Genomic DNA, 22,433 nt, shown 5'->3' with positions numbered 1-22,433 from the left:
CGCGCCCGGCCTAATAATTAGTTTTAAGAAGGGATGAGAATTTGAACACTCGCAGTGGGAGACCATCCATATCGACGTGCAAGAAAAATATCCTGCTCTTGCCCTAATTGAAGAGGATCAATGAATAACTGCACAAACAGCAGCCAACACTATAAACCTCTCTATTGGTTTAGCTCACATTAATTCTTATTGAAAAATTGAAGTTGAGCAAAGTCTCCGCTCAATGGATGCTAAAACTGCTATGCCCAGATCGGCTACAGACAAGAAAAGAGTTTTCAATGAAAATTTTAAACAAGTGGGATCAAAATTGTGAAGCATTTCTTTGAATAATTTAACAGGAGATGTAACATAGCTTTGCAAGTATGATCCTGAAGACATAGTGGCACAATCAAAGCAATGACTACCAAGACATGGAAATGGTCCAGTCGAGACAAAAACAGGCCAGTCAAGAGCAAAGGTCACATGGCAACAGTCTTTTGGGATGGATACTGAAGGCATTTTGCTTATTAACTTTCCAGAGAGCCAAAGAATCATAACTTTGTTTATAATAAAAGAGTTTTGAGACAGCCAAAGCTTTCACAGAAAAATTCTTGTGAAACACTCACCAAAGAATCCTCCTCTGGCCGGGCGCGGTGGCTCACGCCTGTAATCCCGGCAATTTGGGAGGCCGAGGTGGGCGGATCACGAGGTCAGGAGATCGAGACCACGGTGAAACCTCATCTCTACTAAAATTACAAAACATTAGCCGGGCCCGGTGGCCGGCCCCTGTAGTCCCAGCTACTCAGGAGGCTGAGGCAGAGAATGGCGTGAACCGGGAGGCGGAGCTTGCAGTGATCAGAGATCGCGCCACTGCACTCCAGCCTGGGCCACAGAGTGAAACTCTGATTCAAAAAAAAAAAAAAAAAGAAAGAAAAAAAAAATTAAATAAGAGTCCTCCTCTACCATGATAATGGTCCTGCTCATTCCTCTCATCAAACAAGGATAATTTTGTGAGAATTTCAATGGGAAATCATTAAACAGCCCCTCTACGGTACTGACTTTTCTGTTTCTGACTCCTTTGTGTTTCCTAATCTTAAAACATTTGTAAAACACACCCCGTTTTCAGTTAATAATGGAAAAATACTGCATTCACATGGTTAAATTCCTAGAACCCTCAGTTCTTTAGGCCTGGACTTAATGGCTGGTATCATCATATACAAAGATGTGTTGAGCTTTCTGGAACCTATGTTGAGAAGGAAAGTTTATATTGTTAATTTTTTTTTGTAATTCAATTTGTTCACAAACATTTTGAATTTCTCTCATATGCATTAGGCAAAAGCAGTCTACACAGGGTGAGCCGTGCTGCACTCTGCCACTTCCTTTCCAGGCTTTCTTCACTGAAGGTTCAAGAGACTTTGAGATCAAGTACCTCTCAGTGGCATTATTACGTACATTTAAGCATAACTTTGTGCACTCCTCTTCAGTGTAGAAGGGAAAGATTGCGTTTCATTATTAGAATGGATTATGCCTATGAAGCAGCCGGATAATGACTGGCAAATAGTGAGAAACCTCAAGTGAAAGAGGGATTCAGAGTCAGAGACAGGATCACATGGTGGAGTCACCATGGTGGCTTTGTTCTAATCTTTTGGTGGAATTTGTCCAACAAGAGTTTCTATTTTACATTTTCAAAGAATTTTAATACTATGCATAGGTGACTATTTTATAGAATAGGTGCAAATCTGTGTATATATTAAAAAAGAGAAATGCAACTATTTACTAATTTCAATAGGATATTTTAGCTTGTATTAGTTCATTCTCATGCTGCTAATAAAGACATACCCGAGACTGGGTAATTTATAAAGTAAAAGAGGTTTAACAGACTCACAGTTCCACATGGCTGGGGAGGCCTCACAATCATGGCAGAAGGCAAAAGAGAAGCAAAGTCACATCTTACATGGCAGCAGGCAAAAAAGCTTGTGCAGAGGAACTCCTATTTATGAAACCATCAGATCTCCTGAGACTTACTCACTACCATGAGAACATTATGGGAGAAACCATCTCCATGATTCTTTTATCTCCACCTGGCCCACCCTTGACACATAGGGATTATTACAATTCAAGGTGAGATTTGGGTGGGGACACAGCCAAACCATATGAGAGATACAGAAGCATTTCAAGATAATTGACTTTATGTCAATATGATAATTTAGATTAGTAGAAATAGTCAGGGACTGAGTAAAACCATGATAGAGAGAAAAGCAAGTCATTTGTTCAATTAAAATCTGTCCATAATGTACACTGAAACAAGATATTGAGTCAACTTGTTTGGAATTGTTAAAGGGATCTAGGTAATCACTGTCTGGAAAATGAAAACACAAAAGCTATAGTTATAAATGAAATAGTAGATTAAATTTTACAAAATAGTATCTACAAAATATTGACATACTTGTGAGATTCAGAATAAAGCTTTATGAAGTCAATTTTGAGCAACTAAAATTAGACTATAATTCAACACTTCTTCAAATGTACAGGCTAACAAAAAATATTAATCATTTATATATAGCAGCTCATTTTAATTTGACTTAGGTACAGACATGCGCATATACTTAAGTTCTGTTAATATTTTATTTTAATGACTGTCCAAACTATAATTATATATGTGTGTGTGCTCTCCATGTGTAATATACATTTTATATACATAATTTGTATTATATGATCTGTTAATATAAATTTTAATCACAAGTTATATATGTGTAATTTATTACCAGCAATGTCAATATCATTTACATATGATGTATAGTTACTGAGAATATAAATTAGTGTAAAAGATGTGAGGAAAAAATGAGTATTTCTCACGACATTACTTTTTCCAAGTAAATAATTCATGCATTGGATGATGTACCAAAAATTAAAGTATCCATTGTTTTCTACTTACCGAAGAAAAGAGTAAAATGTATTAACCTTTTTTTTCTGAGACATTATTTTGAACATTTACTTTTCCATGTTAACTTTTGAATTGGCTTACCAAGGTCTTTGAATTATCTTGTTTCTATTTTGATTAGGTTGAATTTACAGATAAATATTTAGTATTGATATTATACAATATTGTCTTCTGAGCCAAGAAATAAAAATTCTCTCTCATTTATTCAAATTTTCTTAAGCGTCCTTTTGCATTTTGATGTGTGCAGTTAAATATCTTGAACATTTTGTAGCATTCATTTAGTCACTTGGTAGCATTGCTGTAGTCATTTTTACTAATGTGATTTTTTTTTCTTTTTTTAACTGGTAGTTTCTAATATATATGCGAGAAAGGCATTATTTTTAATGAAGCTTTGTCTTCCCATCTAATTGAACTTTCTTGCTGCAAATGCTATATATTTTTATTTCCTCCTTTGGAAATTTTTCTAAAAAGGGATTTTATTATCTATTAAAAGTTGCTTTTTCACATCGCAGGGCAAATGGGTATTTTATAAATTACATAATGAAATAAACGTTAATCTATTCCATAAGATAATTAAATGGAGAACACGACCTTTGGTTTTATTTTTAATACAATCCAACATTTTTGTGAATTGTATTTAAAATACAATTCTCACCTCTATGATCTCATCTAAACCTAATTACTTACCATAGGCCCCACCTCTAAATTCCATCACATTGGTGGTTAAGGCTTCAACATATGAATTTGGGGGAGATACATTTCAGTCCACTACAAATGCTAAATGGAAAATAATTCTCTTATAACACATTTCAAATCCAAAAATGTCCAACTGGATTTTCTAATGTGATCATAATATGCCTTGAGCAGGTATCAGAAGGGAGTCTAAAAAACTTTAATAATATCTATAATATTTTTAAAAGATAATATAAGTTATTGTGTATTAAATTAGTTGGATATCATATAAAGTAATAGCAGATGATACAATGTACCATTAGTCTTCTCAAGGGCTATTTATATAGAGCATTTGTCTTTATAAATCCACTATGCTCTCACAGACAAATAATTGCCTTAAAATCATAGCCTTCAAATGACCTTCTCTTGCTTAGGCATCACAAAAAATATTACGACCTACTTATGAAAAGTGAAACAGAATTTTCGCATTTCTTATTCATATTTTCTTTTTACTTAATTATGTTTTCATTCAAAATATAATAATAATATGGTTTATTTTTCCATATAAAAAGAAAGTTGTGCCCTAGAACAATTTTGCAAAATATCTGGTCTAGGTGTCAAAACAGGTGAAGCTTTGTGAATGATTTTACACTCTCCTGAATGTTATTTTATATAATTTCTTTTCAAAATCAAAAGTCATACGGGAAAATTACTCCTATCCACTGGCCTGTGCACTCCACCAGCATTGATTTCTTTTTGCAAAGGAAAGCTAATGTGTCTTATAACTTGTATGCTCTGAAAATCATTTATATAAAAGCAAAAAAAAAAAAAAAAAAACTTGCAAAAGCTTTGAAAGGACATTGTTTCATAAGGACTCCTTTAAGCACATTTTCACATTCAAAGAAATATTATGGATTTCCAATGAATGCTCTTAATCAGCTAAGGTTACTATAACAAAATACCATACAGTGGGTGGCTTAAACAACAGACATTTATTTCTCACAGTTTTGGATGTTGGGAAGTCCAAAATCAAAGTATCAACAAGTTTGGTTCCTGGTGAAGTCTCACTTCCTGCCTTGCTGATGGCTGCTTTCTTGCTTCATCCTCACATGGTAGAAAGATAGAGAGAGCTCTCGTGTCTTCCTTTGATTATAAGAACACTAATCCCACTTCGCAAGCCTCATCTCTGTGACCTCTTTTAAACCTACTTACCAAAGGCCTCACCTCCAAATTCCATCACATTGGGGGTTAAGGCTTCAACATATGAATTTGGGGGAGGTACATTTCAGTCCACTACAAATGCTAAATGGATGTTTGTTTTAATTTTCAGAATGTTGACAACCATACCAATTATTGACATGAAATATTTTTGTTATTTTGATGTTGATAATTTGGGTATCAAAAATTATTTCATGAAATTATTTCTTTCTATAATAAATCATTTCATTTGTTTATTACAAATCAATGTTGTTTAACACATGGATAAGCAAAGAGAATAAGTTAAAGTCACAAAATAAATACTGCAGTATCTTGCAGCTAATATATTATTTTATATATTTATCTTTAATTTTGGTGGGTATAGTAGGTGTACATATTTATGGGGTACATGAAATTTTTTTTACAGGCATAAAATGCACAATAATCACATCTGGGTAAATAGAGTATCCATTACCTCAAGCATTTGTCCATTCTTTGTGTTACATGCAATCCTATTATACTCTTTTAGTTATTTTTAAATGTACAATAAGTTATTGTTGACTGTCATCACTCTTGTGTTATCAAATATTATATCTTATTCATTCTTCCTAATTATATTTGTGTACCCAGTGACCATCCCCACTCCTCCTCCATCATCCCCACCCCGACCCCACTACTCTTCCGATCCTCTGGTAACCATTATTCTACTCTCTATCACCAGGGGTTCAATTGTTTTAATTTTTAGCTCCCATGAATAAGTGATTGTGGGGGTTCTGTCATGATGGTGGGAACAATTTTAGCAACAGAGAATATACACAATCCCTTTAGGAAGGCCTGGGGTTTTTTACATATAGTACTTGGCTGAAGGCAGCTTTGTCCCTTTAATTAAATAAATTAGGATAGAAACAAAGGAATGTGGGGAGTTTATCTAACTAGTTTGTTTACTCACATGGTCCTAAGACTAACCTTTGATCTACCATGGGTGCTTAATTGCTTTCTACTCCAGAAGTCTGCAATATCAATTTCCCTCTAGTAGTGTTGACTCAAGCCTTTGTCAATTAATCTTTACTAAATAAATGTGAGTCTCACTGGCTGGTCAGGGCTGTGGTCGCAACTGTTTACACACTCTGCTTGGAATCTGTAAGCAGCCGGGATGCTCAGTTGGACTAGCAAAGTGAATATCTGTGTGTCAGTGTACTATATTCATCTGTCGTTGGGTCTGGGTCTGTGAGTCAGACCCCCACAAGTGAGAAGATGTGAAATTTCTATTACTGTACCTGGCTCTGCATACGTTTAAAACCTTGTCAGATGACATATTTCTTGTTTTTTCATAAGTTATCATCTTCATGTAATTTTTGGCATCATATGCTTTATAAAATATTGCTTTTGATGGGTTTTTAATAGACAATTGTTCAGAGGATCAATTACTTACCTAAGCATTGCCTAATATTTACATTTCCACTGTTTCTATAGGTGATTTAGTGAATGGAACTCAATTACAAAATCCTGTTGAAAGTTGACTCAATTATTATTATAAAGCAATTGTGAGCAATTTTGGACAAATAAGACTGTGGTTGTTAATAACAGGCATCAGCTTGACTGAACTGAGGGAGCCTAGATGACTGATGAAGCACTGTTCCTGGGTGTGTATGTGAAGGTGTTTGCTGGAGGAGATTGATATTTGAGTTAGTATACTGGGAAAGGAAGACCAGCCCTCAATGTGAATGGGCACCATTGAATTGGCTCCCAGTGCACCTAGAATAAAGCAGATAGAAGAAGGGTGATAAGTAGCTTGTTGCTGGGTCTGCTTGCTCTCTCTCTTTCCCTACTGTACCAGGTGGTTTGCTTCCTCTACTCCTGCCCTTGGGCATCAGACTCCAGGTTGTTTGACCTTCAGATGCTGAGAAGTGCACCCAATTTGAGTGCATGACTCTTGGGCATTCCACCTCAGACTGATGGCTGCACAGTCAATTTCCCTGGTTTTGAGGCTTTTGGACTTGGGACTTGGACTGAACCAGGCTACTGGCTTCTCTCTTCCCAGCTTATTGATTGCCTGTTTTAGAACATTATCTTGTAATTCTGTGAGCCAATTCTCCCTAATAAACTTGTATCTATATAGACATATATATATATATATATATATATGTTTGCCTGAGAAAATAGCAATAGCCTCCCCTGAGGCAGTTGCCAGGCAAGACAATGCTTCTTCTCCTGAGGACTCAACCTCACCACCCCTCTTTGCTTCTAGACCTGTAACTTATATATCTATTACCTAATAAACATATGTGTGTGTGTGTGTGTGTGTGTGTGTGTGTGTGTGTGTATGTACATCCTATTATGACTGTCTCTCTGGAGACCTGTGGTTAATACAGATTTTGATATGAGGAACTGGCTTATAGAGGTTCTAGGGAAATAGAAGTTTAAGGATGAATTTCCTTAGTTGGTTTTGGGTTTTAGAAGTTGTCTAATTTGACTAAACCTAAAAACTCTAAGGTCTCTACTTCTAATAGTACAGAGAGCATTGACAGTCCCTAGCTTGAACTGTTTCTAGAGTTAGGCAAAATAAATTCATGTGATACTTTTGGTTCACCACTACTGAAAGGAAAGGAATTTAGTGACTCTGTACATGATACTTCTGAACATTTGTGGAAAACCAGGAAATATAATGAAGTTGGTTGATCCTAAGTTCACTAGACAAAGTGAAGAAAGAAAAAGATGAGCTAAGGGATTCTAACTCCTGGCTGCAGAGGCACATACCTAGCCTCAAAGTTTCTAAGGGTTCCCAGTGAGAATCTTCTTTTCTGTAGACAAAGGGTTTAAATTTCTGAAAAATCAAACACAAGAAAAAAATCAAACATCTAATCTCTGAGTGGCTGGCCAACAACAAATGGTTAACTCTCAGCCTTGCTGAGTGTTTACTGTTAAAGTGAGAGCATTGGCTGGAAAAAAAAATAAAATGGACCCTGTAATTTGGAATGGAGATGTGTGGGAGGACCCCAATGAAGCTGGGGACACTGAGCTCCTAAATTCTGATGAGCTAATTTTGCCAGAGGAAGAGACCTCTCCACACTCCATGATGGCAACATCCCCTCCCTGACTCAGAATGGTATCAGCTTTTCCACCTTTTTCTGAGGATATTAACCCTGCATTGCCTGAGGAAACAGTAACAGCTTTCCCTGAGACAGTTGCCAGACAAGACAATGCTGATTCTCCTCAGGGCCCATCCCCATCACTCTTCTTTGCTTCTAGACCTGTAACTAGACTCATGTCCCAGCAGGCCCCTAGAAGAGTGGTTAAGAGCGCTACCCACGAGCAGGTCTGCTATCCTCCAGAACTGCTTGAGCTATCTCACTTACATCAGCTTATGTCTGAAGAACAAATTGGGTATGGATATTAATGAGATGAGCTTGGATGTTTTGTCCCCTTCAAATTTTACATTGAAATGTGACCTCCAATATTGGCAGTGGGCTTAGTGGGAGGTGTTTGGGTCGTGACAACTGGTCCCTCATGAATGCTTAGTCCTATCCCCAAGATAAGGAGTGAGTCCTTGCTCAGTTAAGTTCATGTGAGATCTGGTGGTTTAAAGGAGTCTGGACCTTCCCCTTTTCTGTCTTGCTTTAGCTCTCGCCATGTGGCACGACTTCCCCTGCTTTGCCTTTGAAAGCACAGCAACATGAAATCATCTAACATTAGACTTAACTTTAGCTTTGCTTTGTCCATTGTCAGAACCAAGCATCAACAATATCTTTACATCTGTTGTCAATTTATGTCAGACTATATGATCCTGTGTCTATATGAATGGTTTTTCATTTATAATAATTTTGAATGAACTACATATTCCTGTCAACTGTGAAATAATTAATAAATACATCCTGCATTCATAAGTGCATTCTTTAGTGTGACTGATTATAAACATACATACACATACACAGAGTTGTATATGTTAACAGTTTTGCTGATGAAGAAACTGAGGCACAAAATTTTTAAATAAATTTTCCAATTTCATAAAGGGAATGAGAGAGCAGGATTAAAAATCTGATTGCTTTCCTCTCAATCCCACTGTAAACATTAACTTTCCTATAAAGTTTAAAACATCATATTTCCCCATATTTTGAGAATGTAAATATTTTCATAATAACTCTCTCTGGTATTTTCAATTTAATGCCTTGGTTAAAAAAATTAGTTTGAGACAGTAGCATAAAATATGTTGGACTTTGAAAGGTTAAGAAGATATCTCACAAATCTCTTCCACTGACCTCTCGTTAGATGTCAAGAAACAAACAACAAGACGCTCTGGTTCAAAGAGAGTTTTAGTAAAATAGGAGTTAGCAAAACCACGATGGAATTAATTCACACAGCAAACACTAATTGAATGAATATAACCCCTGGCAAGTTAAGACATCTTGGAGGAAGAAATCTTAAGATCTGCTATGATTGCAAATTAGTTTATACATCATGAAAATAAAACTACTACTTATTATATTGTGCTATTGGGAATGAAGAAACATTTTACAATGGAATCATCTCCACTGCAAGTGAGTTTTTAAAAGATTAATACCCTAGGGATATTGAAAAATAAACCCAGTGAAATGATTATTAAGCATACAAACCATGACTGCTGATTGTAGTCCTAATGCAGAATGTTTCTAGAGAATTTTAATGAAGACTGAAAGAACTTCATGTAACAATACATCCCTTTACGTAACCATGAGAAAATCTGAGAGAAGTCAATGAGAGTGTTCACAATAGCATTCAATATGCTTTTTCTAACCTATAAAATAAATTTATTAAGTCAAACAGTAACAGATAAAATATCATTTATTTGAAATAATTTGGAATCACATGCTGATCTGTATATTTTATTTAAAATAAAATTAAAGCTGAGTTAAATATTAAAATAACCAACATACTTTGTGGTTCTCCATTCTTTAGGGTCTTCCCACACATTTCCATTCCAAATTACAGAGTCCATTTTTTTCCCAGCCAATTTTTAATATTAAAATAACCAACATACTTAAAACTGTAAAAATTTCTGTGTTTTAGATTAAAAACTTTGAAAGCAAACCCTAATAATATGAACATAGGGTGATGTGAACCCACAAATGTTGGATTACTTTAGGAATATATTAAATTAAACTAAATATATTAAATAACATAAATTAAATAAATTATATAATTTATATATTTAATTTATATATTTAAATTTTATAATTAATTAATTAATTAATTTAAATAAATTAAATATATTGATTACAAATTTGCTTTAGAGTATGCCCTTAGTTTTTGAGGATATATGAGTATTGAGCATGAAAGTTAATTACACTGCTTATATCTGAGATATCAATCAAGCAGCTTTTATTACTTACCCATATATATAGAGAAAAGGAAGGTAAAAAAGTATCGTGTTTTTGAAAATTGCTACATGTTTTTGTAAAATATTTAATTATTTCCAATTAAGCTCTCCCTAATCCGTACAAAGTCCAGAGAATTCATATAAAATGTAAAATTAAATTATAAGTAAATATTTAATACTAAAGATTACCTTTTACTTTAAACATTTGTAGACCATTAAAATTTTTCATATATAGCTTAAAACTACCACATACTATTTCTTTATAATCACAGCTGTCCATTTCTGTAACATGAAATAAGGATTGTAATGATACATCTTTTAAACATAGATGTACCTGTCTCTCTTTATACTTTTCTTTGTAGAAGGTATTTCTTTATTGTAGTACTTCAGTGCATACTGCACTAACCTATGGCCACAAACATGTGGTCTCTTTGCCTTAATCTTTATCTGGTTTCCGTAGCACTCTTGGTCATTCAAATTAGACTGGAAGTTTCAGGGCAATGCTTCCTACCAGGGCAATAATCCCCGGTTTCCGAGGAAACCAGGAAGCAACTTTCAACCAATGACTGATGATAATAGTTGTATACATACCCCAGTAGCTCTCCCTTGTGGCAGGAAGTAATTCTGAGATGTATATTCTAAACTGGCTTAAAGAATTTTCTCAACGAAGTTAAGCTTCAATCACCCACAGTGGTAGCTGTATTCACAAAGTCACTTATATTAGCCATTATTTTGCTGTCTCTTCTCACATCACCTTCACTCCCAAAGCATTATATATCCCACATTCCTAACAGACACATTTCACACAAATCTTTGCTTCTGGGGAATTCAATTGTAGACACACCGTCTACCAATATTCTGATTTGCAATATTACCATTATCTAATACAAACTCTACACCTTTCAGGGCAATTCCAATGGTGAGGATATAATTACTTCCTGAGCCTGAATCTCAAAATGCAAAGAGTGTGGCATTAGTAAGACAGGTAAATATCTTGACTGTTTGAATCCAAACAAACATTGTCTATGGACTCGAGTTCAGTTTTATCATTACATTGTCAGTAAGAAAAATCTATTTTGCTTTCCTCAAAGTAATTTATTTTTAGATCTGTATTTATAAAGCAAGTTATTTCAAATAACTGTGAATTGCCATGAACTGTCATGCAAGGGTATTTTCACAGTGAGGGTATTTATCACTTGTGGTGGATTAAAGATAGGCACTTATCTTTTTGGCACGGTTAACCTCCTGAGGTGGAGTCTACTCACCTCTTCTTGAATCTGATCAGAATTTTGGACTCCTGTGAGAATTTTATGACAGAAGTGACTCTGTGCTAGTTTCCAGGCCCAGTCCTGTCTCATAGAGTCCAGCCACCATGCCATGAGAAAGCACAAGCAGCCTATAGAGAAATCCCTATGGAGAGGAAGCTCGCCCCTGGCCTACTGGAAGAGTCAACCCAGCAAACATTTACCAGCCATAGTCAACTTGAATGTAGACCCTTGAGGACCAGTAGAGTTTCCCTATTGATAATCCATGGAAGAGGATAAGCTGCCCAGCAGAGGGCCCACAAAAGAAAGAGTACAATGAAATATCTATTTGAGGCAACTAAGTAATAAAGTAGTTTCTTTTTTTGGTAGAGAATTTTTTTGAAAAGTATCCATTATAAAACCTAATGCATGCTACAATTACAGAAAAACAGTTTTGTTTTTTTTTTTTTAATCTTAAAACAAATGCAGTTTTGCTATATAGGTAAACTCCTGCCTTGGGGGTTTGTTGCCCAGATTATTTTGTCACCCAGGCACTAAGCCTAGTACCCAATAGTTATTATTTTCTGATCCTCTCCCTCCTGCCACCCTCCACCCTCCAGTTGGTCCCAGTGTCTGTCGTTCCCTTCTTTGTGTCCATGTGTTCTTATCATTTAACTCCCACTTTAAGTGAGGACATGTGGTATTTGTTTTTCTGTTCCTGTGTTATCTTGCTAAGGATAATAGCCTCCAGCTCCATCCATGTTCCAATAAAAGACATACTCTTGTTCTTATTCCTTTTTATGGCTACATAGTGTACATTATTCCATGGTGTATATGTACACATTTTCTTTATCCAATCTGTCATTGATGAGCATTTAGGTTGATTCCTTGTCATTGTTATTATAAAGAGTGCTTCAATGAACATTCACGTGTATCTCTTTGTAGTAGAATGATTTATATTGTTCTGAGTATAGACCCAATACTAGGATTGCTGGATCAAATTTCTGTTATTATCTCTTTGAAGAAGTGCCACACTTCTTCCCACAATGGTTGAACTTATTTACACACCCTCCAAGAGTGTATAAGAGTTCCTTTTTCTCCACAATCTCTCCAGCATCTTTTATTTTTTGACTCTTTTTTTATTACACTTTAAGTTATGGGTTACACGTGCAGAACATGCAGGTTTGTTAGAAGTATACATGTGCCATGGTGATTTGCTGCCCCCATCAACCAATCACCTACATTAGGTATTTTTCCTAATGTCATCCCTCCCCCCACAGGCCCCAGAGTGTGATGATCCCCTCCCTGTGTCCATGTGTTCTCATTGTTCAGCTCCCACCATTGAGTGAGAACATGCGTTGTTTGGTTCTCTGTTCTTGTGTTAGTTTGCTGGGAATGATGGTTTCCAGCTTCAATCATGTCCCCACAAAGGACATGAACTCATCTTTTTTTTATGGCTGCATAGTATTCCATGGTGTATATGTACCACATTTCCTTTATCCAGTCTATCACTGATGGACATTTGGGTTGGTTCCAAGTTTTTGCTATTGTGAACAGTGCTGCAATAAACATACATGTGCATCTGTCTTTATAGTAGAATGATTTGTAATCCTTTGAGTATATACCCAGTAATGGGATTGCTGGGTCAGATGGTATTTCTGGTTCTAGATCCTTGAAGAATCACCACACTGTCTTCCACAATGGTTGAACTAATTTACACTCCCACCGACAGTGTAAAAGCATTCCTATTTCTCCACATTCTCTCCAGCATCTATTGTTTCCTGACTTTTTAAGATTGCCATCCTAACTGGCATGAGATGGTATCTCATTATTGTTTTGATTTGCATTTCTCTAATGACCAGCCAAATCATGAGTGAACTCCCATTCAAAATTTCTACAAAGAGAATAAAATAGCTAGAAATACAACTTACAAGTGATCTGAAGGACCTCTTCAAGGAGAATTACAAACCACTGCTCAAGAAAATAAGAGAGGACACAAACACATGAAAAAAACATTTCATGCTCATGGATAGGAAGAATAAATATTGTGAAAATGGCCATACTGCCCAAGGTAATTTATAAATTCAATGCTATCCCCATCAAACTACTATTAACTTTCTTCACAGAATTGGAAAAAAAAAAATAACTACTTTAAATTTCATATATAACTAGAAAAGAGCCCCCACATCCAAAAGAATCCTAAGCAAAAAGAACAAAGCTGGAGGCATTACACTACCTGATTTCAAACTATTCTGCAGGGCTACAGTAATCAAAACAGCATGGTACTAGTACCAAAACAGATATATAGACCAATGGAACAGAACAGAAACCTCAGAAATAACACCACACATCTACAGTCATCTGATGTTTGACAAACCTGACAAAAACAAGCAATGGGGAAAGGATTCCCTATTTATTAAATGGTGTTGGGAACTGGCTAGTCATATGCAGAAAGGTGAAACTGGATCCCTCCCTTAAACTTTATACAAAAATTAACTCAAGATGGATTCAAGACTTAAACCTAAGACCTAAAACCGTAAAAACCATAGAAGAAAACTTAGGCAATACCATTCAGGACATAGGCATGTGCAAAGACTTCATGACTAAAACACCAAAATCAACAGCAACAAAAGCCAAAATGGTCAAATGGGATCTAATTAAACTAAAGAGCTTCTGCACACACACACACACACACACACACACAAAACAAAACAAAACAAAACAACTGTCATCAGAGTGAACAGGAAATCTACAGAATGGGAGAAAATTTTTGCCATCTATCCATCTGACAAAGGGTTACTATCCAGAATCTTCAAAGAACTTAAGCAAAATTACAAAGAAAACCAACTCCAACAAAAAGTGGGCGAAGGATATGAACAGACACTTCTCAAAAGAAGACATTTATGCAGACAACAAACATATGAATAAAGTAGTTTCTTATGCAGCAAGTGATAATTATAAAAGTAAAATTCATGCCTTCATGAAAATTCTCTCTTTACAAATATACACATACTTTTGAGAGAAAATAACACTTTAGATCCTTGTTGGTAGGTAGAGATTCTGATTATGTTTCCACATGCAAAAGCACAATCACTATGATTTAACAATTTATACTATGAGAAAACTTCTAATTCCAAACAGTAAATAGGAAAAATAAATGTTATGATATATAAATGTGGTTTACTTGAGGAATTTAAGCAGCTTTCCCTGTTTGGTTATTGTGTTCTATATAAAGCAAGAATACAATTTAAGTGCATTTTGCATGGCATATCTTTACAGTATTTTGTTAATGTTCAATGACATGTAATTAAATATTCATAATTTCACCTGAGGTGCTAGAAAAGCCTTATGCATTTTTTTGGCAACTTCTTAAGACATATGTGCCCTGAAGACCAAAATGACTTACAAGTTGTTGGAGTGTGTAGTTTAAATGCATATTCATAATTCACATAGATACGATGTATTTAAACAGCAGAGTGAGAAAATAAATATTTTATACAGTTTTATAAAACATGTAAGGAAAAGTAGTGGGATAAAATGATAACATATCTGCAAAATTTTCATTCTATGTGGTTATGCATAAGAAGTAATTATACCACTTAGATCAAGACAGTACTAGGAAAATATTTTTTAATTAATAAAGCGATAGTAGCACCTGACATACACCAAGTGCCTCCTATGTAATGTGCATTTTTCTGAAAATATGTCAATCATTAAATCAAATTTATTAAATAGATACTGTTAATATGAATGAGAGAATCAATTTGCTCTAAGCCTCACAAGCAGTAAAGTGGAATGCATAACATTGGCAACTTCTTAAGACACATGCACCCTCAAGACCAAAATAACTCACAAGTTGTTACACTGTAGTTTAAATGCTTATTTCTAACTCACATAGATAAGATGTATTTAAACAATAGAACTATGAAATACATATTTCATGCAGTTTTCTCTCTGACTACAATACTAGATACTTTCCTGTATTTAACATCATCTCTTTATCTTTACATATGTTGCTCATTAAAAGAATCATCATTCTTTTATCACTTACCCGGTGTATAGTGTTTGTGTGTTTTTTAAATTCTTTTTCCTTATACAGAAACTTTTTTTTTCTCTCTCTCAGGACAAACTTTTATACGTATTTTCCCAGCAGCTAGAAGAGATGCTTGGGAAAATTACAGTCGAGAACCTATAATACACTATGTATTATATATCAATTTCTCTGTCTCTCTGTCTCTCTCCCTCTCTTTCTTCAGGGTCTGTATTTTGCTTTTATGAAGGGGAACAGTGACTTCAATATGGCCTCCATGACCCGAGGTTCTTCTTCCTTATTCTCTGTTGTTATCCTTGCCCCTCCCTCTGCCTCACACATTTTTTAGTCCTTCGTGTTTCTCAAATGATAGTTCATTTACCTGGAGAACTCTTCCTCCACAAATGCCCATCAATCACGTATCATCTTAAAGGTCATTCCTGAAAGTAGTCTTTCCTGACCTCACACACTTTGCTGGGATCTCCCAGTGAATGCAGATAGTGCTGTTTTCCAGTTTGTGTAACAGCCTACCCTGTCTGGTGCATTCTACTGGATAATGAGCTCCCAACTCAGTGCAAAGCAAATAGTTGAAACTCAAATAGAAATTAAATAAGGTTGATTCTAATGAATATTTCTATCAGCTCTGGGCTTTTCCATTGATGAATTTCCCATATTTCAAAGTTGAAGAATTTCTAAAATCTACACAATTGTATAATAATTTTTAAATCAATATAGTAATAACTTAGAGATTAAGGAATAAAGGAGCAGGTAAACAGTAATAACTAAAATTTTTCAATGTGTAAAGGAATTTGCTTCCTTTCTCTTTTCTATTGAACAGAATCATTTTGTTATAAAAGCAACATTTATTTTTCAAGTAAAAATTCAGTCAAATCAATTTTATATTGGTGAACGATGTTTGCATAGGCCTACCTGCTGAGAGTTCAAAATTGGTTTGTGTTGATTAACTTCATAGTTCTTAATTTCACTGACACTTGTCCTCACATAGTATTGTGAAATTTTCATTTCCACTGAAACACACTGATGCACACACCAAAAGGCACACAACAATACACACACACACACACACGCACACACACCCTTAATTATTTTGTGGTATCTCTTGAAGATCCCTTGTGTGTTCATACAAAAGTCTTGTTAGCTATTACATGTATCCATTGTGTTTTTTATCTGCTGCTCTCAAAACCACTTGAGTCACTTGCACAAATACCTTGATAATGCTGAAGTCAGCCTAGGGTTCCAAGTACCAAAATCCCAGACCTCTTGTTATCAATATGTGCTAAAACCTCAAGGCATTGTTGCACTTCTCATACTCTACACCCTACTAATATGGGAAGAATGATTTTTTCATTCAAATTTGGATCATGATATATTATCTGTACCAGAGCTGTTGTGATTAATTCCTAACGTCTTGTATGTGCTAGGTGAGGTAGGTCCACAGATTGACTCCATGGATACACACCCGATTTCATTGTGTTAGACCAAGAGATCAGCAAAGAGCTCAGACTACTCTCAGAATTCCTTTCCCTTCCAACACATAGGCTCGTTTATTAACTTACTTCCTTATTTTTCTTTTTACTGGAAGTTTGAATTTAAATGTCAGTGTAACACATGCAATTACAATAAGTGAAATATTAAAAAGTACATGAACTTAATTTTAAATCTCAAGTAAAAATGTGGTAAAGTCTCTCACAAATATTTACAAATTATGCATACAGATAAAACATTTCCCCCCAATGAGTCCCTACTGGTTTTTAATAAATTATTTTTATATAACATAAATCGTTTAATTGATAATGAAAATTCATGCTGTGACTAATGACTTAATCATCTCTCTTCATGGACATTCAAATCATTTATTTTGGTTATATTTTAATACCATAGTAAACAACACAGTAACAAAAACTAGAAGTGTGTACATAAGTGCATATGTGTATATTTGCATGTGTATAAGCAGGCCTGATTACAAAAATGATTTGGCACACATAATTCCATTTATTTGCTATTTTTAAAAAATATATTAATACTATCAAAATCAATAGTTTAAAATATCAAGCAATCAGACATCAGAATGTTTATTTTTCTATTCCTCATTTTCCTAGCCACAAGTTACCAGACTTGTATCTTTAAAAGTAAAATGGAGGTCTGCATTAGGAAAATCTAGGTTTTACTTATGAAACATCACAGTGAGAAGGTGAGAAAAACAGAGTTTACAGTAGTTTTGTTATCTGCAGTGCATATGAGGAGAAATAGAGACTTATGGGCAAATGAGATGTTAGTTGTAAATAAAATTTCAAATATTTTTTTGATTTATGATTTGTAAACTTTTCATGTATTCTTTTTTTTGTTTGTTTTTTGAGATGGAGTCTCGCTGTGTCACCCAGACGGGAGTGCAGTGGCACGATCTCCCCTCTCAGGTTCGAGAGATTTTCATGCCTCAGTCTCCCAGGTAGCTGGGATTACAGGCTCGCTCCACCACACCAGGCTAATTTTTTTATTTTTAGCAGAGACAGGTTTCTCCATATTGCCCAGGCTGGTCTTGAACTCCTGACCTCTGGTGATCCACCTGCCTCGGCCTTCCAAAGTGCTGGGATTACAGGTGTGAGCCACCATGCCTGGTTTCATGTACTCTTGAAGAATAAAATTACAGTTATTTAAATAAGTTTATAAACTTTAAAAAATAAATTTCAATTTATTTTTATGTGATACTACCCAAAAGTTTGGATTTTTGGTGATGCTAAGATATATGAATAACATACCCTTATAGGATAATGGTTTTTTGTCTTTCTACATAACCTTAGCTTAGGTTCACTTTGATTTCGTGCTTTGTACTCTCTCTCTCTCTCTCTCTCTCTCTCTCTGTGTGTGTGTGTGTGTGTGTGTGTGTGTGTGTATATATATATATATAATGTACTAATACAATTCGCTTCAGAAACCTGTGTGAAGTTGTAGGATCAGCCCCCACAAAAGAGATATATACACAATAATATGACATACATATAAAATAATACTCTATAAATTATAGTGCAATGTGCTGTGAAGATAATACTTCATTTAAAAATATTATTAATTAGAAAAAATACTTTTATTGGATTATAACTTTAATAGGTTTCTTTGAATAGAGCTTATTTTACAACTAAAAAGCAATCACATACAGTTTATTCACATTGTTATAATTTTTTGTACTTTTAAGGATTGAAAATCAAGTTTATATCTGTATGAAAATATGCTGTTTTTCTTTAGTCTAATTTTAAAGCATATTTTACTGTGCCTGATGGTCTCTCTCAATATCAATAACTACTGAATACTTTAGTTTTTAATTACAATTGATAAACCTAATACATTTGAAATCAATATTGTTATTCAAGAACAATAAATTACTGTCCAAATAGTACATGTGTGTTATATACTACTTCTAAACTCTAATTCTGTTTAGTGATTGCCTGACCCACATAGCAAAAACCAAACAAGAAAGAAGAAATCAATGATTTCCTATCTTAAATAAATCTTATGTCCCACCAACATGTTGTCTAAGTGATTTATAGTATTTTAAGCTATACTTCTGGATGTTGCTTGAAAGGTCAACTAAGCTAAATCCTTCATACATGTGAAGATGCTGTAGCCCAGAAAAGAAAGGCAAGTGGTATCAGAAACAAAATTACTTTTTAGATTTTTTTATTAACTTATTTATCTTACTATAAACAGCTAGCACATGCAGAGCAAAAGTCACACTTCTGTCTGCTAAGTCCACATTTATTGTTATTTTTACTGGGTTATAGGACAAACGTTATATTGAGTCATAGTGTGGCTAGTTAATTTAGAGACAATTCTCTCTCTCTCTCTTTTCTTTCTCTCTCTCTCTCTCTCTCTCACACACACACAGAGAAACACACACACATCCACACACATGCACAGAGAGAGAGAGAGAGAGAGAGATAAGAGTAAAACCATAAAGGAAATATCAACACTATGAGACCTACGGAAAAAAAAAATGTAGATGCCATTGCCTAGATGATTATTACTTGATATTCCTTGTCTAGAAAAATAATGGAAAAAGTAAAACAAAACAAAACAAAACAAAAAATGTGTAAACATTAGTTTTGCATAATAGCAATATTTAGCTCAAATTCATAAATAAAACAGTCCTATGAGAATAAATAACTTCGGTATCACTATCGGAATAACTTTTTCTTTAATTGCAGTCTAATTTTGATAACTTACAACTAGGTTTGCCATTTCTGCCAATAGAATAACAATCTTTCTATTTTTGCTACGTTTTCAATGTTCTCATTAGTCTCCAATGAGATTAATCTAACAAAATTGAATAAGGATTGACTCTCATGTTAGGGTTATGAGCAATCTAAACATCACAGGATACATTAAGAGATTCCATGCTTACAAAGAAACTGCAAAAAAACTGAACAAGAGCTCGCTTGCTTTACAGTCCTGTGAGCCTCCCACCTCCTTGGTGTTCCCATTCAGTCATCAGCATTCTGGACTGAGTTCAGTGATTCAAGTTGCCTAGACAAGAATGTGGTATTGCATGTGGTAGTCAACTGAATATTGGTTAAATGAATCAATGAATACAGGTCATATCCTCTGGAGGCTGGTGCAGTCATGTCAACACATCATTGACAATCCCGGTTACCTCATTCTCTTTAAAGAACATTGTACCAAATGCGGGCACGTGCATTTTAATCAGATACAGTGTATCATGTAGGACTCAATTTTTGATATTTGGCTGCTGATAGCTTTTAAGCCTCAACTCTCACACTACCCTTTTATCCCTCATTCTGGGCAAGCTGGTAGGAAAGTCCGAGTGCTTCTTTGACACAAGTTGCAATTTCAAACCACACATGCTGCTGTCATGGCATAGGAACCCGCTACCCAGTTCCACCCTTTAACATCATAAAAACCTACACCAGTCTTCTATCGGCGCATTCTCATGCCATTTTCAGACCAGCTTAGGTTTATTTTGCTATAATGAGACTCAGAAGTCTCACTAGTGAGTTACAGAACTTCTCGTATCCTCGAGGTTTGCGTGTGGTGTCATCTGCCTGAAGATCTGAACTAAATTTGGGGGCAGTCTAGTCTCCACACTGTGGCCATAACACGGTATAAACCAGAAGCTACATCCGTGGCCACTGTTTCTTGGTATTGATATTGAATTTGTCTCGGTGCCTGCCTTTCCTTAGGAATGCTTGTTCCATTTTGTTTAAACGCTCATCAAACCCAGGTATCCTTTCAAGACATTCCTATGACTCCTCAAGTTAGTCATAGTACATATCTTTTACATGTATTCGAGGTCCTTAACTTTTTTATGTAGAATTTATTCTTTCCTATTTCCACATTTTCCTTATTTATTTAATATTTGTTTGTTTGTTTGTTTATTGAGACTGAGTCTTGCTCTGTCGCCAGGCTGGAGTGCAGTGGCGCAATCTCGACTCACTGCAACCTCCGCTTCCCGAGTTCAAGTGATTCTCCTGCCTCAGCCTCCAGAGGAGCAGGGACTACAAGTGCGCCCCACCACCCCCAGCTAATTTGTTTTTTATTTTTACTAGAGGCAGGGTTTCACCATGTTGGCCAGGATTGTCTCCATCTCTTGACCTCCTCATCTGCCTGCCTGGGCCTGCAAAGTGCTGGGATTACAGGCATGAGCCACCACACCCGGCCCATATTTTCCATATTTTAAGAGGTTCATTGATTAGTCTGTAATCAGAAAGAAATTAAACACTTATGCTAATATACACACTTTAATTTTATTACTGCATAATTGTGATGGTTATTTTTATGTGTCATTTTGACTGGACCATAGGGTGTCATGATATTTGGACAAACATTACTCTAGATGTGTCTGAGAGTGTTTCTACATGAGGTCAACCTTTGAATCTGTAGACTGAGTAAATTAGATCACCCTCTAAAGGGGGTGGACCTCATCCAATCAGCAGAAGATCTAAACGGAACAAAATGGCTGTCCCCACCACGAGTAAAAGGGAACTTCTTCTTCTTGACTACCTTGAAATGAAACATCTGTTTTTTTCCTGCTTTCTAATTCAAACTGAAATATTGGCTATTCCTGGGTCTTAATTATGTTAACATTCAAACTGGAACTAGGCATTAGTTTTCATGAATTTCAAGCTTTTCGACTCAGACTGGAACTACACCATTGGTTTCCAGGGTCTCTAGCTTGCCAACTACAGATCTCAGAACTTGATTGGTTTGTGTGAACAAATTCCTTACAATAAATCTCTCTCGCGCGCGCGTGCACGCACACACACGCACACACTCACACATTCTATTGTTCTGTTACTCTGGAGAATCCTTATTAAATAATTTTTTTCTTTCATATTTACTGTTGTTAGTAAATATTTTTTTTTACAGACCTAAGCACATTTTAATAAGCAATTTAAAGGCAAGTTATAAATATTTAAAGTAATAATTTTAATTCCACAGATTAGAATAATATTTGCAACAGAGGAGTTTAGGTTCTTTAATTACTTTCTCAAGATAGGTATAGCCCTTTCCTCATATGAATGACAATTCCTAAAGGCCAACTGTTTGTCTAAGACAAATTCCTTCATAGTATTTATTGAAAACTTTTGGTAAAATTATCTGATTTTCTTTATAGTAATCACAGTAGACTGATCAACTGTGAACTTACGTTGGACACATAAACCCCCAAGAAAAGCCTGGAAGCTACCTTTTTATAAAGAGCCTCGATGACTGCTTTTAGGTTTTGATCTTATAATACTAGACCACTGGATTCATTTGAGTTGCTGTGTTTTCACATTTACTATATGTCATATTTACTAAGTTACTTTGAAAAATGAAAGCATTAAGTAAGTACGGATGAGCTGCTTAGACTCAAAGTTGCATAGAGGCCAAAATTAAGGGAGCTGAAACATAAGCAATCTCACTTCACAAGTTCTATATTGGAGGATTCTATGTCCGATTTTTTGAAAATATTTTTTTATGATGCTTGCATTTCACTGAAACCTT

This window comes from Macaca thibetana, chromosome 6 (assembly GCF_024542745.1).
Source record: "Macaca thibetana thibetana isolate TM-01 chromosome 6, ASM2454274v1, whole genome shotgun sequence".
NCBI lineage: Eukaryota > Metazoa > Chordata > Mammalia > Primates > Cercopithecidae > Macaca > Macaca thibetana.
The sequence above is the reverse complement of the archived record's forward strand: the minus strand, read 5'-3'. Positions refer to the sequence as shown.